The sequence below is a fragment of the Somniosus microcephalus genome, unplaced genomic scaffold (assembly GCF_052327205.1).
Source record: "Somniosus microcephalus isolate GS21.2 unplaced genomic scaffold, FLI_Smic_1.0 unresolved_chr9, whole genome shotgun sequence".
Taxonomy (NCBI): Eukaryota; Metazoa; Chordata; class Chondrichthyes; order Squaliformes; family Somniosidae; genus Somniosus; species Somniosus microcephalus.
In genome coordinates, this window is record NW_028225187.1 from 24,183,524 (window position 1) to 24,202,126 (window position 18,603).

Sequence of the window (18,603 nt, forward strand, 5' to 3'; positions counted from 1 at the left end):
CGTTACTGCTCATGGTTGCAGGCCCGCAGGTGATAGAGGTATTTAATACATTTGTATTTGATGAAGAGGAGGACAGAGAAAAAATGGAGGATGTGCTAAAGATGTTTGATACACATTGTTCTTTCAAAAAGAAAGAGGCCTATGAAAAGTACGTGTTCCATTCACGGACACAGCATAAAATGAGACTTTTGATAGCTTTGTGACCGATCTGAAACTGAAAGCACAGACATGTAATTTCTCTGAACTGAAATCATCCATGATTCATGACCAGATTCTGTTTGGTATTCATTATAAAAAAGTCAGGGAACGTTTGTTGAGAGAAACCGAACTAACATTGGAGGATGCTGTGAAAATATGCCATGCCAGTGAGCTAGCTCAACAGCACGCAAAGACTTTCAGTGAAATTAATAATAATGCAACGGTAGTGAATGACAGTGCTGCTGTCGGTGCTGTGTCCTACAAGGGGTACAAGTGTGGGCAGAACAGAAATGCAAAGCAATCGGAGGATGGCATTTTTAATTGTAAACGCTGTGGTTATAAACACCAGTCAAGACAATGCCCATTGTTTGGGAAAATGTGCACAAAATGTAATGGAAAGAATCACTTTGCCAAACAATGCTTTTCAAAAGTAAAAACAAAGAAAGGGCAACAAGTCAATGTGATTGAGGACACTGATTTAAGTGAGACATTTTTTGTAGGAATGCTGTCATGTGACAATATCGAAAATGATACAGAAAATGTGCAGCCCTCAGGAATGGACAATGCTGAACATAAAGTTAATGCAGTAAAAGAGGACAAATGGATAGTGCCACTGCAGGCAAATGGAGCATTAGTTACATTGAAACTAGACACTGGGGCAAAAGCAAACTTAATCAGTATGACTGACATTAAAAATATGAAAGAAAAGCCCAAAATACAGAAAAATCAGTACTACTGAAGAACTATAACGGACAGAAAATAGATAGCTTAGGTGCATGCAGACTTAAAGTGACAGTCAAAGACAAAGTGCATCATCTCATGTTTTCTCTTGTGGCTGAAGGACTTGATTCACTAATGGGTGACAAAGCATGTGAGGACTTAGAACTTGTCAAGAGAGTATACCGCTTAAACTATGCCATAAGCAGACCAGATGACTCAGTGGATTCTGCAGTAAATAATTTCCAGGATGTGTTCAAAGGTTTTGGAGTTCTACAATTCACTTACAAGATCCAGCTAAAGGAGGATGCACAGCCAGCGGTACATGCTCCACGGAGAGTTCCAGCACCCCTGCGTGACTGGCTCAAGAAAGAACTGGAAAGAATGACCACACTAGGAGTCATCAGGAAAGTCGAAGAGCCAACAGACTGGGTTAACTCCATCGTATGTGTAAAGAAAAACAACAATGATCTAAGAGTATGCATGGATCCAACGAACTTAAATGCAAACATAAAACGTGAACACTACCAGATTCCCAAGCGAGAAGAAATCACCAGTGAAATGTCAGGTGCCAGATACTTCACAAAACTCGATGCCTCAAAAGGATTTTGGCAACTAAAACTGGATGAAGAGAGCGCCAAATACTGTACCTTCAACAGACCATTTGGCAGGTATTGTTTCCTCAGAATGCCTTTCGGGATAATATCTGCATCTGAAATCTTTCATAGAGCAATGGAACACATAATTGAAGGTCTGGAAGGAGTTCAGCTCTATATTGAAGACATCATCAACTGGGGCTCCACACTGAAAGAACACAATGAGAGACTGATTAAAGGGCTACAGAGCATACGCCGGAATGGACTGAAGCTCAACAAAGCCAAGTGTCAGTTTGGTGTTCAGTAAGTCACTTTCCTAGGAGAAAATCTATCAGGTAAAGTAATAGAGCCAGATATGGAAAAAGTAAATGCCATACTCAACATGCCCCGAAACACGGACAAAAAAGGAGTGCTATGCATCATGGGGATGATAAACTTCATTGGAAAGTTAATTCCTAACTTGTCAGCCAAGACAGCCTGTCTGCGAGACCTGCTACATAAAACAAATGAGTTTGCATGGTCAGAAAGACTGAAAGACATGAACAAGAGTGGATGAACCTCAAAACAGTGCTGACAACCACAACTGCACTTTCTTTGACCCAACAAAGAAAATCAAAGTGTCAACGGATGCATCAAAAGATGGCCTAGGCGTGGTCTTGCTACAAGCAGAGGGTGAAGATTGGAAGCCTGTTGCCTATGCCTCCAGGTCTATGACTGATTCTGAGTGTCGATACACCCAGATTGAAAAGGAATGTCTAGGCTTGGTAATTGGACTAGAAAAGTCCCATGGCTACATATATGGACTTCCCACCTTCACAGTTGAGACAGACCACTGCCCACTGGTTACCATCATAAAAAAAAACCTGAATGAGATTTCTCCAAGGATTCAACGACTCATGATGAAGCTGTAAAGATATGACTTTGAACTGATCTACACAGCAGGCAATCACATAGTGTTAGCAGATATACTATCCCGAGCACCCACAATGAGTCATGTGAGCTCTACTGAGGAAGACGTGGATGTTCATGTGAGTATGGTCACTGCTGCGCTGCCTGTGTCAGACACAAAATCAAAGCAAATAGCAGAAGAAAATGTAAAAGATACAGTGCTACAAACGGTAAAAGAGAACATTCATCATGGTTGGCCAAAAGGTTCCTGTCCAAAGTACAATCACATCAGGTCAGAGTTGAGTGTCGCAAGTGGACTATTACTAAAACAGAACAGAATAGTCATTCCACAGGCTCTACGTCGAGACATGCTCAAAAGGATTCATGAGGGACACCTCGGAATTGGAAAATGCAAAAGGAGAGCAAGAGACACTGTTATTGGCCTGGCATAAGTAAGGACATTGAGAACATGATAGGCAAATGTGAAACATGTCAGAAACACCAAAACAAACAAGCAAAGGAACCAATGATAGTAGGTGACTTACCAACAGCACCATGGCAAAAGGTTGGTATGGACCTTTTTCATTTGAATTGTAAAGAATATCTATTAGTGATTGACTACTATTCTAACTATCCTGAGATGGCGCCCCTCTCAAGCACATCAGCAAGCAGTGTCATAATGCATGTTAAATCCATCTTCGCCAGACATGGGATTCCCAAGATTGCCATTAGCGACAATGATCCCTGCTTCAACTGTAAGGAGTGGCAACATTTTGCAGCACATTATGACTTTCAGCACATCACATCCAGACCTCTGGAGGCTCAGTCGAATGGTAAGGCAGAGAAAGGTGTTCAAGTTCTCAAACAGCTATTGAAGAAAGCAACAGAAAGCAAGTCTGATCCTTATCTTGCCCTGCTGAGCTACCGAGCCTCCCCTTTACATTCTGGTTCTTCACCTGCTGAACTCCTAATGGGTCACAAGTTGCGCACTACGCTACCCTGCTGAACTGAAACAGAGGCTTCAACTGTTAAAGCTGAAACAGAAATCACACTATGACAAGTCATCCAAAACTCTGAAACCATTGACAAGGGATGATGTTGTCAGAATTGAGGATCCAGATGCATGGAACAGGAAAGCTACAGTTCTTGAGGAAGTAGGACCAAGGTCATACACTGTTAGAACTGTGGAAGGACAGATTCTCAGGAGGAACTGCCGTTCCCTCCTGAAAACACAAGAAACTATCCAAGAGCAAATCGATGACAATGCCGCAACTCAATCTTGTCACTCAGCACCAGAACAATCTAACACAAACACACATACAGGCTCTCATGCAAACACACGAGACTTACCTGTGCTGAGAATATCCACACGTAAAGTAAAAAAACCTGATAGACTTAATCTTTGAGTACAAAGAAAACTATATTGAAAATGTGTTGACTGTTGTGAAGAAGTTTATGTCGTTATGATTGATTGACATTGATTGATATTGATTTTGTTTAACCTCAAAGAAAGGGGGATGTAATGATCAGTAACATGTCATTCTAGAATGGTACACTAGGTGGAGCTGTATGTTTAAGTGTGGGCTACCCATGATGCACTAGGCTACCACAAGGCAGTAGTCAAGTTGAATGCTGTATAGAAGTCCACATGGCTGAATAAAGTGACTAGCTCAAGCTAGCTGTTCATAATGAAAATGTTTATTTATTTATGAACAAAACAGCAATTAGTGGAAATCCTGGCTAATGTTATTCCCTCCCTTGGAAAAGTGTGTTGAGGTTAATTGTATTAAGTTTACCACATTTGTTGAGATCAGCGAACTCAACACAGGAAACCTTATCAAACATGGAAACTTTCTGATATGTTTGGCTCGATACTACACTTGCGAGCAACTGCTTTTATCCAACATGTAGTTGGGTAGCTTTGTTTAGTTAAAAAATCTAAAATAACTATTGGTGAAGAAAAATAGAAAAATACTTTGACTTGTACATAATCGCTTTAGTAATACAGGCTGTCTTGAGACAGCTATTCTTTAATTCAGGAGCGGTGAGGTACAGTTTTACCATCACATTCTGCATTTCAGAACCAAAAAGCCCCATCACAGATGGCGTCCCATTCAGAAGAGGATAAAGTTGAAGTTTTCAGTGTCTTCACTGTGGACACTGCCTCAGCTTTGGAAGAGACAGTTTCAGTTCAAGTGATCAACTGAGAAACAAGTACCTTGGTTTGTGAAAGTGAAGCTCATAGTGAATTCAACAAAGGTATTTGTCCTGGAATAAAGGATTTCAGTAAAGTATTTTTAGTTTGAATAATTGAGGGTGTTTTAATGAGCAAGAGATGCTCTATGTTGATATCATGCCCACTACCGTAGTCATTCAAATCAGATTAACACAATGTCTTGCATTATTATGTAAATGTCCTCAGCATCTCCTGTTCAAACAGAAACAAACCTTACATGCAAGGGTATTACAATTAACTGGTTCAATTTTTGTTCATGATCTTTTTTATTTATTCCACTGTTGTCTGTACTGGAAAGATCATGGGGTCAGCAAATGAAGAAACAACCAAAGAGACTGAAAGCAGAAGATACAGTTTGAGAAATAGAGGGAGAAAAGTTTACACTGAAGAAAAGGAACTTTGTGACGATGATTACCTGTGTATGTGCACAGTTACCTATCGATTTCCTCAGGGCAGGAATCATTTATTGGACATTTTGGTCTGATAACACAGGGGCCTCGCTAGGCCAGGGATCGGTGGAGCAATGCAGCATCCAGGCTTGGGCTGACAAGCGGCAGCTAACATTCAAACTTAGGAAACGCAAGCAATGACCATCTCCAAAGAACTGCCGATGCAGCCAGAATTAAGTTGGGAATCAGCATGGAAGGGGTGTGGGGAGAATATGATGGCATAACTGGAAGGGCAAATTTGAGAAGTGGCACTGTCCGCCAGAGTGATTTGCCTGATGGTTTAGAGTGACTTTCAAACTGAATATGCCTGTTGAATTTCATTCAAAGAATGGGGAAGCTTTCACCTACAGGAAGCAAAGTCCAATTGTTTATTATATGTATGATCTTCGCCATTGTTTTAAATTCAGTCTCCATGTGCAAAATTCCCTTCCCGCCCTCTCCTAATCTTATCAGATGTGGCACGGCTTGGAGAGACTTTTGCAAGTTTTTACATTGTTGTTGGTAATTTTTGTCAGTACTGCCTTCTCGGATTAAAGAACCGAACATGTCGCCCAGAACAACCCCTTGTATACAACAGAGTGGGGAAAGATTAAACTGGCACTGGGTGCAATTTTCATAGAGGGAAGATGCCCCATGTGTTTTCACCAGCTGATAGTTTCCAGAAATAGCATAATTGTGAGTGCAGACTGAATTGCAATCAAACAATGAGGAACATCAAAGCTATGATAGGTAATCTACCTTTCTCAGTATGAGCCCCCTTCATCTTCATGAACACTGAATAATGAACTGAGATCCTGGTCCATCTTTAATTTTTATTTCATGTGTTAGTTTGTGAAGACTGCGAGACATTTTTTATTGACGAATCCCTGTGCATGGTCCTCCAGTGTTCATAAAGGACACGGTGGTCGAATTTAGTCAGCCACACAGAGCACGTTTAACTCTTCCAGAGGGTCTCTGGAAGAGTTAAACAGGAAGGCACGTTATTATTTGAATGGCAATAGATTGGGAGAAGGGGAAGTGCAAAGAGGCCTGGGTGTTCTTGTGCACCCGTCGCTGAAGGTAAGTATGCAGGTGCAGCAGGCGGTTAAGAAGGCAAATGGTATGTTGGCCTTTGTAGCAAGAGGTTTCGAGTACAGGAACAAGGATGTCTTGCTGCAATTGTACAGGGCCTTGGTGAGACCGCACCTTGAGTATTGTGTGCAGTTTTGGTCACCTTATCTGAGGAAGGATGTTCTTGCCATGGAGAGAGTGCAGCGAAGATTCACCAGGCTGATACCTGGGATGGCAGGAATGACGTATGAGGAGAGATTGTGTCGATTGGGCTTATACTGACTGGAGCTTAGAAGATTGAGAGGGGATCTCATCGAAACCTATAAAATTCTGTCAGGCCTGGACAGACTAGATGCTGGAAGGATGTTCACGATGGTCGGGGGGTCCAGAACCAGGGGTCATAATCTATGGATAAGGGGTGGGACATTTAGGAAGAAAATGAGGAGGAATTTCTTCACCCAGAGAGTGGTGAACCTTTGGAATTCTCTGCCACAGAGGGTGGTGGAGGCCAGTTCATTAAATATATTCAAGAAAGAGTTGGATATATTTCTTAAGGCTAAAGGGATCAAGGGATATGGGGAGAAGGCAGGGACAGGGTACTGAATTTCAATGATCAGCCATGATCTCATTGAATGGCGGAGCAGGCTCAAAGGGCCGAATGGCCTACTCCTGCTCCTATCTGCTATGTTTCTATGTTTCTATGACTTCAAAAATTCGAAAAGCTGGTCTTGGTGTATGGAATGAAGGGCAGGTTATTCCCAAAGGTGTTCACTTTGGACCCTATGAATGAATAGTATCAAATGAAGAAGCAGCTGCTCTCAGTGGGTATTCATTGGTGGTAAGTGACTACTGTTGTTATCAAGTTCTTTATTTAATAAAATAAAAGTTCAGGACTTATTGGAATTAATTTTCTATAAATTATCCAGGGTTCCCATTCCTAGTTGCGAATCAGTGAGTCCTACTGGTAAGTAGACAGCGAGTGAAGACACAGTTAGTCTTTGCTGTGATTCCTCTTTTGTTCAACTAGCTTGTCAACACATGGAAATGTTCACAAATGAAGAATGGATTACTGGGTGTGTTTATTGCAGGGCTGACAGCAGCCACGGACCTACGCAATCATGACTCACCACCATCAGGAAGCGAGAATACAAACATGCCTCGATCTGACTGAAACCGACCAAAAACCACCATAGAGGAAACAGTTGCAATACACCCCACTGAGAGCAAAGGTGTATGAAAGTTTACAGCACCTTCCCCACAGCTGACAGTGTCAGTGCTGAGAAAAAAATCCTCTCACCCCACTGAGGCCAAAACAGTCTCCCCAACCCCGCCCCAACTATATATTAATTCTCTGCCACCCCCCGCCCCCAACTGAAGCGGTATTCTCAAACCAGAACCTGTCTGAGGCAAATCCCTGACGAGAATTCCTCCCATGCCAAATGAGGAAAATATTGACCTCTGTGGCAGTCAAATCTGGAGGTCTAGAGCCAGGCGTTAAGGCCGGCTTATGCTGAAGAAATGGCGGCCGCCACGCTTCTTCTGCATCCTGCGAATGCCGCCATTTTGGGAAGGTCAGTAGTGCTGCCGCTGCCTGCGCTCGCTCCAGATATTTAGATGAAGCAGTTCGCGACCTCAATGTTTGTGCAATGCTGATTTGACGCAATATCTGGCAATTTCAACGTTGCCGCTCCATTGTGACCCTTCTCTAATCACGGCAAACTGACTATGCATTCAGCAATGGAAGCATCAGAAAATGCTGGAAAAACTCAGCAGGCCAGGCAACATCCGTGGAGAGAAAATAGTCAATGTTGCGGCTGAAACCTTTTTCAAGACTAAAGAAGCACAGGAAATGAAATAGATTAAGAGGCGAGGCTGGGAGAGAACAAAAGTGAAGACTAGGCATTAAGAGGTATTCAAAACGAGAAGAGAAGGTGATAGGACTAGAGGAGACAAAAGACGGCTCTATATTAGGTTTGAAATGCACTGGCAGAATGGGAGACAGCTGCCATGTGGGAGGGAGAAAAAAAGGGTGGGGGGAAGGCCAAAACAAAGGAGTGGATAAAAAATATAAGTAAAAATATAATAGGGGCCGAGGATATGATCTGAAATTGTTGAACTCAATATTGTCCGGAAGGCTGTAAAGCGCCTAATCACTAGATGAGGTGCTGTTCCTCGAGTTTATGGTGAGCTTCCGTGGAACAATGCAAGAGGCCGAGAATGGTGAGGTCCGAGTGGGAATGGGGCGGTGAATTAAAATGACAGGCGACCGGAAGCTCGGTGTCAGCCTTACGGACTGAATGGAGGTGTTCCGCATAGCGGTCACCCAATCAGCGCTTGGTCTCCCCAATTGAGAGGAAACCGCATCTTGAGCAGCGAATGCAGTATACTAGATTGCAGGAAGTACTAGTAAATCGCTGTTTCACCTGGAAGGGGTGCTTGGGGCCCTGGACAGTGGGAAGGGTGGAGTTATAGGGGCAGGTGCTTCATCTCCTGCGATTGCACGGGAATGTGCCGGGCGAAGGAGAAGGGGTGCTGGGGGTGATAGAGGAGTGGACTAGGGTGTCTCGGAGGGAGCATTCTCTATGGAATGCTGAAAGGGGAGGCGAGGGGAAGATACGTTTGGTGGTGGGATCACTTTGGAGGTGGTGGAAATGGCAGATGATAATCCGCTGAATGTGCAGGCTGGTGTTGTGAAAGGTGAGGACAAGGGGAACCATATTGTGGTTCTGGGAGGGAGGGGCGGGGTGAGGTCAGATGTGCGTGAGATAGAACAGACATGGTCGAGGGCCGTGTCAACCACGTTAGAGCGGAATCCTCGGTTGAGGAAAAAGGAAGACGTGTCGGAAACACTGGTGAGGAAGATGGCATCGTCGGAGCAGATGCGGCGGAGACAGAGAAACTGTGAGAATAAAATAGAGTCCGTACAGGAGGCAGGGTGGGAGGAAGTGTAGTCCAGGTAGCTGTGGGAGTCAGTGGGCTTGTAGTGAATGTTGGTCAATAACCTATCCCCAGAGATGGATACGGAGAAGTCGAGGAAGGGAAGGGAAGAGTCAGAGATGGACAAACATACATAGAAACATAGAAGGTAGGAGCAGGAGTAGGCCATTTGGCCTCTCGAGCCTGCTCCACCATTCAATGCGATCATGGCTGATCATCCAAATTCAGTACCCGGTCCCTGCCTTCTCCCCATATCCCTTGATCCCTTTAGCCTTCAGAAATTTATCCAGCTCCTTCTTGAATATATTTAATGTATTGGCCTCTACTGCCTTCTGTGGTACAGAATTCCACAGGTTCACCAGTCTCTGGGTGAAGAAATTCCTACTCATTTCTGTTATGTTCATTAATAACTAGACGTTTGCATTATGAACAGCTAGCTTTTGCTAGACATTTTATTCAGTACATGTTCTCTTGGTACAGCATCCATCTTGACTATTGCCTTGTGGGTAGCCTAGTGCATTATGGGTAGTGTAGTCTTAAACACATACAACTAAACATACAGCAATATACAGCTCTACGGCTCCATCTAGTGTACCACTCTAGAATGACATGTTATTGATCATTACATCCGCCTTTCTTTGACGTTAAACAAAATCAATATCAATCAACTTTCAAGAAAAACGATAAAGATGATATCAGTAACACTTTGTTAGTGCTCTATAAACATAAACATTTTCACAACAGTCAACACATTTTCAAAGTTTTCAAAGATTAAGTCTATCAGGCTTTTTTACTTCACGTGTGGATCTTCTTAACACAGGTAAGTCTGATGTGTTTTCATGAGATTGTTCTGGTGGTGAATGGCAAGATTCAGTTGCGGCATTGTCACCGATTTGCTGCTGGATAGCTTCTTGTGTTTTTAGGAGGGAACGGCGGTTCCTCCTGAGAATCTGTCCTTCCTCAGTTCTAACAGTGTATGACCTTGGTCTTACTTCCTCAAGAACTGTAGCTTTCCGGTTCCATGCATCTGGATCCTCAATCCTGACAACATCATCTCTTGTCAATGGTTTCAGAGTTTTGGATGACTTGTCATAGTATGATTTCTGTTTCGGCTTTAGCAGTTGTAGTCTCTGTCTCAGTTCCTTACTTTGCTTTTCTTTTGCACAGCAGGGTAGCGTGGTACTCAACTTACGACCCATTAGTAGTTCAGCAGCTGAAGAACCAGAGTCAAAAGGTGAGGCTCGGTAGCTCAGCAGGATCAGACTTGCTTTCTGTCACTTTCTTCAGCAGCTGCTTGAGAACTTGACCAGCTTTCTCTGCCTTACCATTCGACTGAGCATACAAAGGACTGGATGTGATGTGCTGAAAGTCATACTCTGCTGCAAACTGTTGCCACTCCTTACAGTTGAAGCACGGACCATTGTCGCTAATGGCAATCCTCGGAATTCCATGTCTGGCGAAGATGGATTTCACATGCATTATGACACTTCTTGCTGATGTGCTTGAGAACAGCGCCATCTCAGTATAGTTAGAATAGTAGTCAATCACTATTAGATATTCTTCACCATTTAAATGAAAAAGGTCCATACCAACCTTTTGCCAAGGTGCTGTTGGTAAGTCAGCTACTATCATTGGTTCCTTTGTTTGTTTGTTTTGGTGTTTCTGACATGTCTCACATCTGCCTATCATGTTCTCAATGTCCTTATTTATGTCAGGCCAATAAACAGTGTCTCTTGCCCTCCTTTTGCATTTTTCAATTCCGAGGTGTCCATCATGAATTCTTTTGAGCATGCCTTGACGTAGAGCCTGTGGAATGACTATTCTGTTTTGCTTTAGTAATAGTCCACTTGCGACACTCAATTCTGACCTGATATGATAGTACTTTGGACAGGAGCCTTTTGGCCAATCATGATGAATGTTCTCTATTACTGTTTGTAACATTGTATCTTTTACTGTTTCTTCTGCTATTTGCTTTGATTTTGTGTCTGACACGGGCAGCACAGCAGTGACCATACTCACATGAACATCCACGTCTTCTTCAGTAGAGCTCACATGACTCATTGTGGGTGCTCTGGATAGTGAATCTGCTAACACTATGTATTTGCCTGCTGTCTAGATCAGTTCAAAGTCATATCTTTGCAGCTTCTTCATGAGTCGTTGAATCCTTGGAGACATCTCATTCAGGTTCTTTTTTATGATGGCAACCAGTGGGCAGTGGTCTGTCTCAACTGTGAACGTGGGAAGTTCATATATGTAGCCATGTAACTTTTCTAGTCCAACTATCAAGCCTAGACATTCCTTTTCAATCTGGGCGTATCGACACTCAGAATCAGTCATAGACCTGGAGGCATATGCAACAGGCTTCCAATCTTCACCCTCTGCTTGTAGCAAGACCGTGCCTAGGCCATCTTTTGATGCATCCATTGACGCTTTGATTCTCTTTGTTGGGTGAAAGAAAGTGAGTACAGGTGTGATTGTCAGCACTGTTTTGAGATTCATCCACTCTTGTCCATGTCTTTCTGTCCATGTGAACTCATTTGTTTTAAGTAGCAGGTCTCGCAGACATGCTGTCTTGGCTGACAAGTTAGGAATGAACTTTCCAATGAAGTTTATCATTCCCTTGATGCATAGCACTCCTTTTTTATCAGTGGGTAAGGGCACGTTGAGTATGGCGTTTACTTTTTCCATATCTGGCTCTATTCCTTTACCAGATAGATTATCTCCCAGGAAAGTGACTTCCTGGATGCCAAACTGACACTTGGCTTTGTTGAGCTTCAGTCCATTCCGGCGTATGCTCTGTAGCACTTTAGTCAGTCTCTCATTGTGTTCTTTCAGTGTGGAGCCACAGATGATGATGTCATCAACATAGACCCGAACTCCTTCCAGACCTTCAGTTATGTGTTCCATCGCTCTATGAAAGATTTCTGATGCAGATATTATCCAGAAAGGCATTCTGAGGAAAGAATACTCAACTCAACTCAACTCAACTTTTATTGTCATTGTTAGTGCACAAGTGCAGTACAACAAAATGTAGGCTTGCGGCTCCCGAGAGTGTACATTTAGATTAAGACATTTAAACATTCAACATACATTTGGCTTGTAATACATTAACATAAACATAACCATAATAAAGTGCATTGGCAGATGTGCAGGCTTTAGAGTTTATTTGTGGAGTTCAGTAGGATGACAGCCCTGGGAAAGAAGCTGTTCCTAAATCTGGTCGTATGGGTGCGAATGCATCGGTTGCGTCTCCCAGATGGCAGGAGGGTGAACAGACTGTGGCTGGTGTGGGTAGGGTCTTTGATGATGGACCGTGACCTCCGTAAACAGCGTGTCTGGTATATATGCTCTATGGTCGGTAGCCGGGTGCCGGTAATGCGTTGGGCAGTTTTGACTACCCGCTGCAAGGCTTTCCGGTCATAGTAGCTACAGCTGCCATACCATACTGTGATACAGTTTGTCAGGATGCTCTCTATTGTGCAGCGGTAAAAGTTAGAGAGGATCATGGGTGAACAGTTACATCTCCTCAGCCTCCCTAGGAAATATAGGCGCTGCTGGGCCTTCTTCACCAGAGAGGAGGTATTGAGGGACCAGGAGAGGTCTTCCGTGATGTGGACTCCGAAGAACTTAAAGCTGTCCACCCTTTCCACCACAGCCCCATTGATGTGGATGGGGGTGTGACTTCCGTCTTTAGACTTCCTGAAGTCCACAATAATTTCTTTGGTTTTCTTGATGTTATGGGCCAGGTTGTTATCGGCACACCACTTCACGAGATGCTGGACCTCCTCCCTGTAGGCTGACTCATCGTTGTTGGTGATCTGGCCTACTACCGTGGTATCATCCGCAAACTTGATGATGGTGTTGGAACCATGAATAACCACACAGTCGTGGGTGAAGAGGGAGTAGAGGAGGGGGCTCAGCACACATCCTTGTGGGGCCCCCGTGTTCAGGGTCAGGGGGGGGAGGTGTGGTTCCCTAATTTGACAGACTGGGGTCGGTTTGTTAGCAAGTCCAGGGTCCAGTTGCAGAGGGAAGTGTTCAGGCCAAGAGTTTGGAGTTTGGTGGCCATCTTGTTAGGGACGATAATGTTGAATGCTGAGCTGCCAAATACCTGCCAAATGGTGTGTTGAAGGTACAGTATTTGCTGCTCTCTTACCAGTTTTAGTTGCCAAAATCCTTGTGAGGCATCGAGCTTTGTGAAGTATCTGGTACCTGAAATTTCACTGGTGGTTTCTTCTCGCTTGGGAATCTGGTAGTGTTCACGTTTTATGTTTGCATTTAAGCCCTTTGGATCCATGCATATTCTTAGATCATTGTTCTTTTTCTTTTCACATACCATGGAGTTAACCCAGTCTGTTGGCTCTTCGACTTTCCTGATGACTCCTAGTGTGGTCATTCTGTCCAGTTCTTTCTTGAGCCGGTCATGCAGGGATGCTGGAACTCTTCGTGGAGCATGTACCACTGGCTGAGCATCCTCCTTCAGCTGGATCTTGTATATGAATGGTAGAACTCCAAATCCTTTGAACACATCCTGGAAATGATTTACCACAGAATCCACTGAGTCATCTGGTCTGTTTATGGCACAGTTTATACGGTATACTCTCTTGACCAGTTCTAAGTCCTCACAAGCTTTGTCACTCAGTAGTTAATCAAGTCCTTCAGCCACAACAGAAAACATGATTTGATGCACTTTGTCTTTGACTGTCACTTTAATTCTGCATACACCTAAGCTTTCTATTTTCTGTCCATTATAGTTCTTCTGCAGTACTGATTTTCTCTGTATTTTGGGCTTTTCTTTCATATTTTTAATGTCACTCATACTGATTAAGTTTGCTTTTGCCCCAGTGTCTAGTTTCAATGTAACTAATGCTCCATTTACCTGCAGTGGGGTCATCCATTTGTCCTCTTGTACAGCATTAATTTTATGTTCAGCATTGTCCATTCCTGAGGGCTGCACATTTTCTGTATCCTTTTTGATATTGTCACATGACACCATTCGTACAAAAAATGTCTCACTTAAATCAGTGTCCTCGATCATATTGACTTGTTACGCTTTCTTCGTTGTTACTTTTGAAAAGCATTGTTTGGCAAAGTGATTCTTTCCATGACATTTTGTGCACATTTTTCCAAACGCTGGGCATTGTCTTAACTGGTGTTTGTAACCACAGTGTATTCAATTAAAACGTCCTTCCTCTGACTGCTTTTCATTTCTGTTCTGCCCATGATTCTTCCCCTTGTAGGACACAGCACCGCCAGCAGCACAGTCAATCATTACAATCGCAGCATTATTGATTTCATTGAAAGTCTTCGCATGCTTTTGAGCTCGATCACTGGCTTGTCATATTTTCACAGCATTATCCAATGTTACTTTGGTTTCGCTCAACAAACGCTGCCTGACTTTGTTATCATGAATACCAAACACGATCTGGTCACGAATCATGGATGCTTTCAGCTCAGAGAAATTACATGTCTGTGCTTTCAGTTTCAGATCGGTCACAAACCTATCAAAAGTCTCATTTTGCTGCTGTGTCCTTGAATGGAACACGTACCTCTCATAGGTTTTGTTCGTTTTGGGAGAACAACGTGTATCAAACTTCTTTAGCACATCGTCTAATTTTTCTCTGTTCTCCTCTGGATCAAATACAAATGTATTAAATACCTCTATCGCTTGTGGGCCTGCAACCGTGAGCAGCAACGCTATCTTTCTTGCATCTGGCTTCGTACCGAACCCGATGGCAGCAATGTAGAGTTCGAATTGTTGTTTGAAATTCTGCCAATTGCAGTCGACATTTCCCATGGGTTTCAAACCCTCTGGTGGCCTCAAATATTCCATGTCGCTTTTCGCAATGTTCAGCAGATGTTCACCAATCCTGGTACCATGTTATGTTCATTAATAACTAGACGTTTGCATTATGAACAGCTAGCTTTTGCTAGACATTTTATTCAGTACATGTTCTCTAGGTACAGCATCCATCTTGACTATGCCTTGTGGGTAGCCTAGTGCATCGTGGGTAGTGTAGTCTTAAACACATAAAACTAAACATACAGCAATGTACAGCTCTACGGCTCCATCTAGTGTACCACTCTAGAATGATATGTTATTGATCATTACAATTTCTGTCGTAAATGGCCTACCCCTTATCCTTAGACTGTGACCCCTGGTTCTGGACTCCCCAACCATCGGGAATATCCTTCCTGCTTCTAGTGTGTCCAGTCCTGTCAGAATTTTATAAGTTTCAATGAGATCCACTCTCATTCTTCTAAACTCCAGCGAGTACAAGCCCAATCAACGCAATCTCTCCTCATACATCATTCCTGCCATCCCAGTTATCAGTCTGGTGAATCTTCGCAGAACTCCTTCCAGGCAAGAACATCCTTTCTCAGATAAGGCGACCAAAACTGCACACAATACTCAAGATGTGGTCTCACCAAGGCCCTGTACAACTGCAGCACGACATCCTTGTTCCTGTACTCAAACTCACTCGCTACAAAGGCCAACATACCATTTGCCTTCTTAACCGCCTGCTGCACCTGCATGCTTACCTTAAGTGACTGGTGCACAAGGACACCCAGGTCTCTTTGCACTTCCCCTTCTCCCAATCTATTGCCTTCCTGTTTTTGCCACCAAAGTGGATAATTCAAATTTATCCACGTTATATTGCATCTGCCATGCTTCTGCCCAATCACCCAACCTGTCCAAACCATCCTGGAGTTTCTCGGCATCCTTCTCACCGCACACATGCCCACCCAGCTTCATGTCATCTGCAAATTTGGAGGTATTACATCTAGTTCCCTCGTCTAGATCATTAATATATATTGTGAAAACTGGGGTCCAAGGACCGATCCCTGTGGTAGCCCACTAGTCACTGCCTGCCACTCAGAAAAAGACCTGTTTATACCAACTCTTTGCTTTCTGACTGCCAACCAGTTCTCTCTCCAAGTCAATACTTTACCCCCAATCCCATGTGCCTTAACTTTACCCGCTAATCTCTTATGCGGGACCTTATCGAAAGCCTTCTGAAAGTGCAAATACACCACATCCACTGGTTCTCCCTTATCTATTTTACCAGTTACACCCTCCAAAAATTCCAGTTGATTCGTCAAGCATGATTTACTTTTGTAAATCCATGTTGACTTTGTCCGATCCTGTCACTGTTTTCCAAGTGCTCTGCTATTATATCTTTTATAATGGACTCTACTAACATTTCCCCCACTACCGATGTCAGGCTTACCAGTCTGTAATTCCCTATTTTCTCTCTACCACGCTTTTTGAATAGTGGGGTAACTTTAGCTACCCTCCAATCCATGGGTACTGTTCCAGGTTCCATCGAATGTTGGAAGATGATCAGCAATGCATCTACTATTTCTAGGGGCACTTCCTTAGGCACCCTAGGATGTAGATTATCAGGCCCTGGCGATTTATTGGCCTTCAATACCATCAATTTCCCTAACACCCTTTCCCTACAAATACTGATTTATCTCAGTTCCTCCCTTTCATCAGACCCTATGTTCCCCAACATCTCTGGGAGGTTATTTGTGTCCTCCTTTGTGAAGATAGAACCAAAATACGTATTTAATTGGTCTGCCATTTCTTTGTTCCCCAATATAAATTCCCCTGATTCTGACTGCAAGGGACCTACGCTTGACATCACCAATCTTTGTCTCTTCACATATCTATAAAAGCTTTTACAGTCAGTTTTTATGAGCCCTGCAAGCTTACTCTCATATTCTATTTTCCCCTTCTTAATTAATGTGAAGGTGAGGGAAGGGTGGAAATTGGAGGCAAAGTGAATGAAATTGTCTAGTTCAGGGCGAGAGCAGGAAACGGCACTGATACATTCATAGCTAGGACCCATGCGGGTACCCAGAGCAACACCTTTCATTTGGAGGAAATGAGTGGAGTCAAAGGAGAAGTTGTTCATTGTGAGAACAATTTCGGCCAGGTGGAGGAGGGTAGTGGTGGATGGGGACTCGTTGGTCCTCTGTTAAAGGAAGGAGCGGAGCGCCCTCGGGACATCCTGGTGGGGGATGGAGGTGTAGAGGGATTGTACATCCATGGTGAAAAGGAAGCAGTTGGGGCCAGGAAACTGGAAACTGTTAAAGTGTCGGTGGGGGTCCGAAGAGTTGCAGAAGTAGATGGGGAGAGACTGGACAAGGGGAGAAAAGATATAGTCGAGATAGGAAGAGATAAGTTCCATGGGGCAACAACAGACTCAAATGATGAGTCTACCAGTGCAGTCCTGTTTGTGGATCTTGGGAAGGAGGTAGAAGCGGGCTGTGCGGGGTTGGGGAACTATGAGTTTTGTGGCCGCAGGGGGAAGCTCTCCAGAGGAGATGAGATCAGTGACAGTCTTGGAAACGGTGGTTTGATGTTCGGTAGTGGGGTCATGGTCCAGGTGGAGGTGGGAGGAGGTGTCGGACAGTTGTCGTTCAGCCAGTACCCCTTCTCTTTCACCCAGCACTTCCTGTGCAAGCACAGGAGATGCAACACCTGCCCTTTTACCTCCCCCCTTCCCACTGTCCAGGGCCCCAAACATCCCTTCCAGGTGAAGCAGTGGATTACTTTTACTTCTTGCAAACTAGTATACTGTATTCGCTGCTCATGATGTGGTCTCCTCTTCACTGGGAAGACCAAATGCAGATTGGGTGAGCGCTTTGTGGAACACCTCCGTTCAGTCCGTAAGGGTGACCCCGAGCTTCCGGTCACATGTCACTTTAATTCACCGCTCCATTCCCACTCAGACCGCACTGTCCTCGGCCTCATGCATTGTTCCACGCATGCTCAGCGTAAACTCGAGGAACAGCACCTCATCTTCTGATTAGGCACTTTGCAACCTTCTGGACTCAATATCAAGTTCAACAAAATCAGATCATAACTAATTACATTTGTACTTATTTTTTATCCACACCTTTGTTTTGGCCCTTTTCCCTCCCCCCTTTTTCTCTCTCCCACATGGCAGCTGTCTCTCATTCTGCCAGCGCATTTCACACCTAATCTAGAGCTGTCTTTTGTCTCCACTAGTCCTATCACCATCTTGTCTTGTTTTTAATACCTCTTCATGTCTCCTCATTTCTCTTTTGTTCTCTCCCAGCCTGGCCTTTTAATCTATTTCATTTCCTGTGCCTTTCCAGTCTTAACAAAGAGTTTGACTCGAAACGTTGACTCCATTTTCTCTCCACGGATGTTGCCTGGCCTGCTGAGTTTTTCCAGCATTCTTGTTGTTATTTCGGATTTCCAGCATCCGCAGTATTTTGCTATCATACTAATCTATCAGAAACTGACTGGTACTGAATAAAACCATATAGCATACAAGAGATCGATGGGTACAGAATATAACCAACATTCACAAACCAGAGAATGACTGGTAGAGTAAAACCTAAAATTCACATATCAGAAGCTGACAGTTACAGTCTAAAACCCACACCTTCTCATCAGAGACTGACAAGTACAGAGCAAAACCCAAATTCACCATCCAGAGACTGACAGGTGCAGGTTGAGTCACAAACTGACACAGAGTATCGGAATGTGACA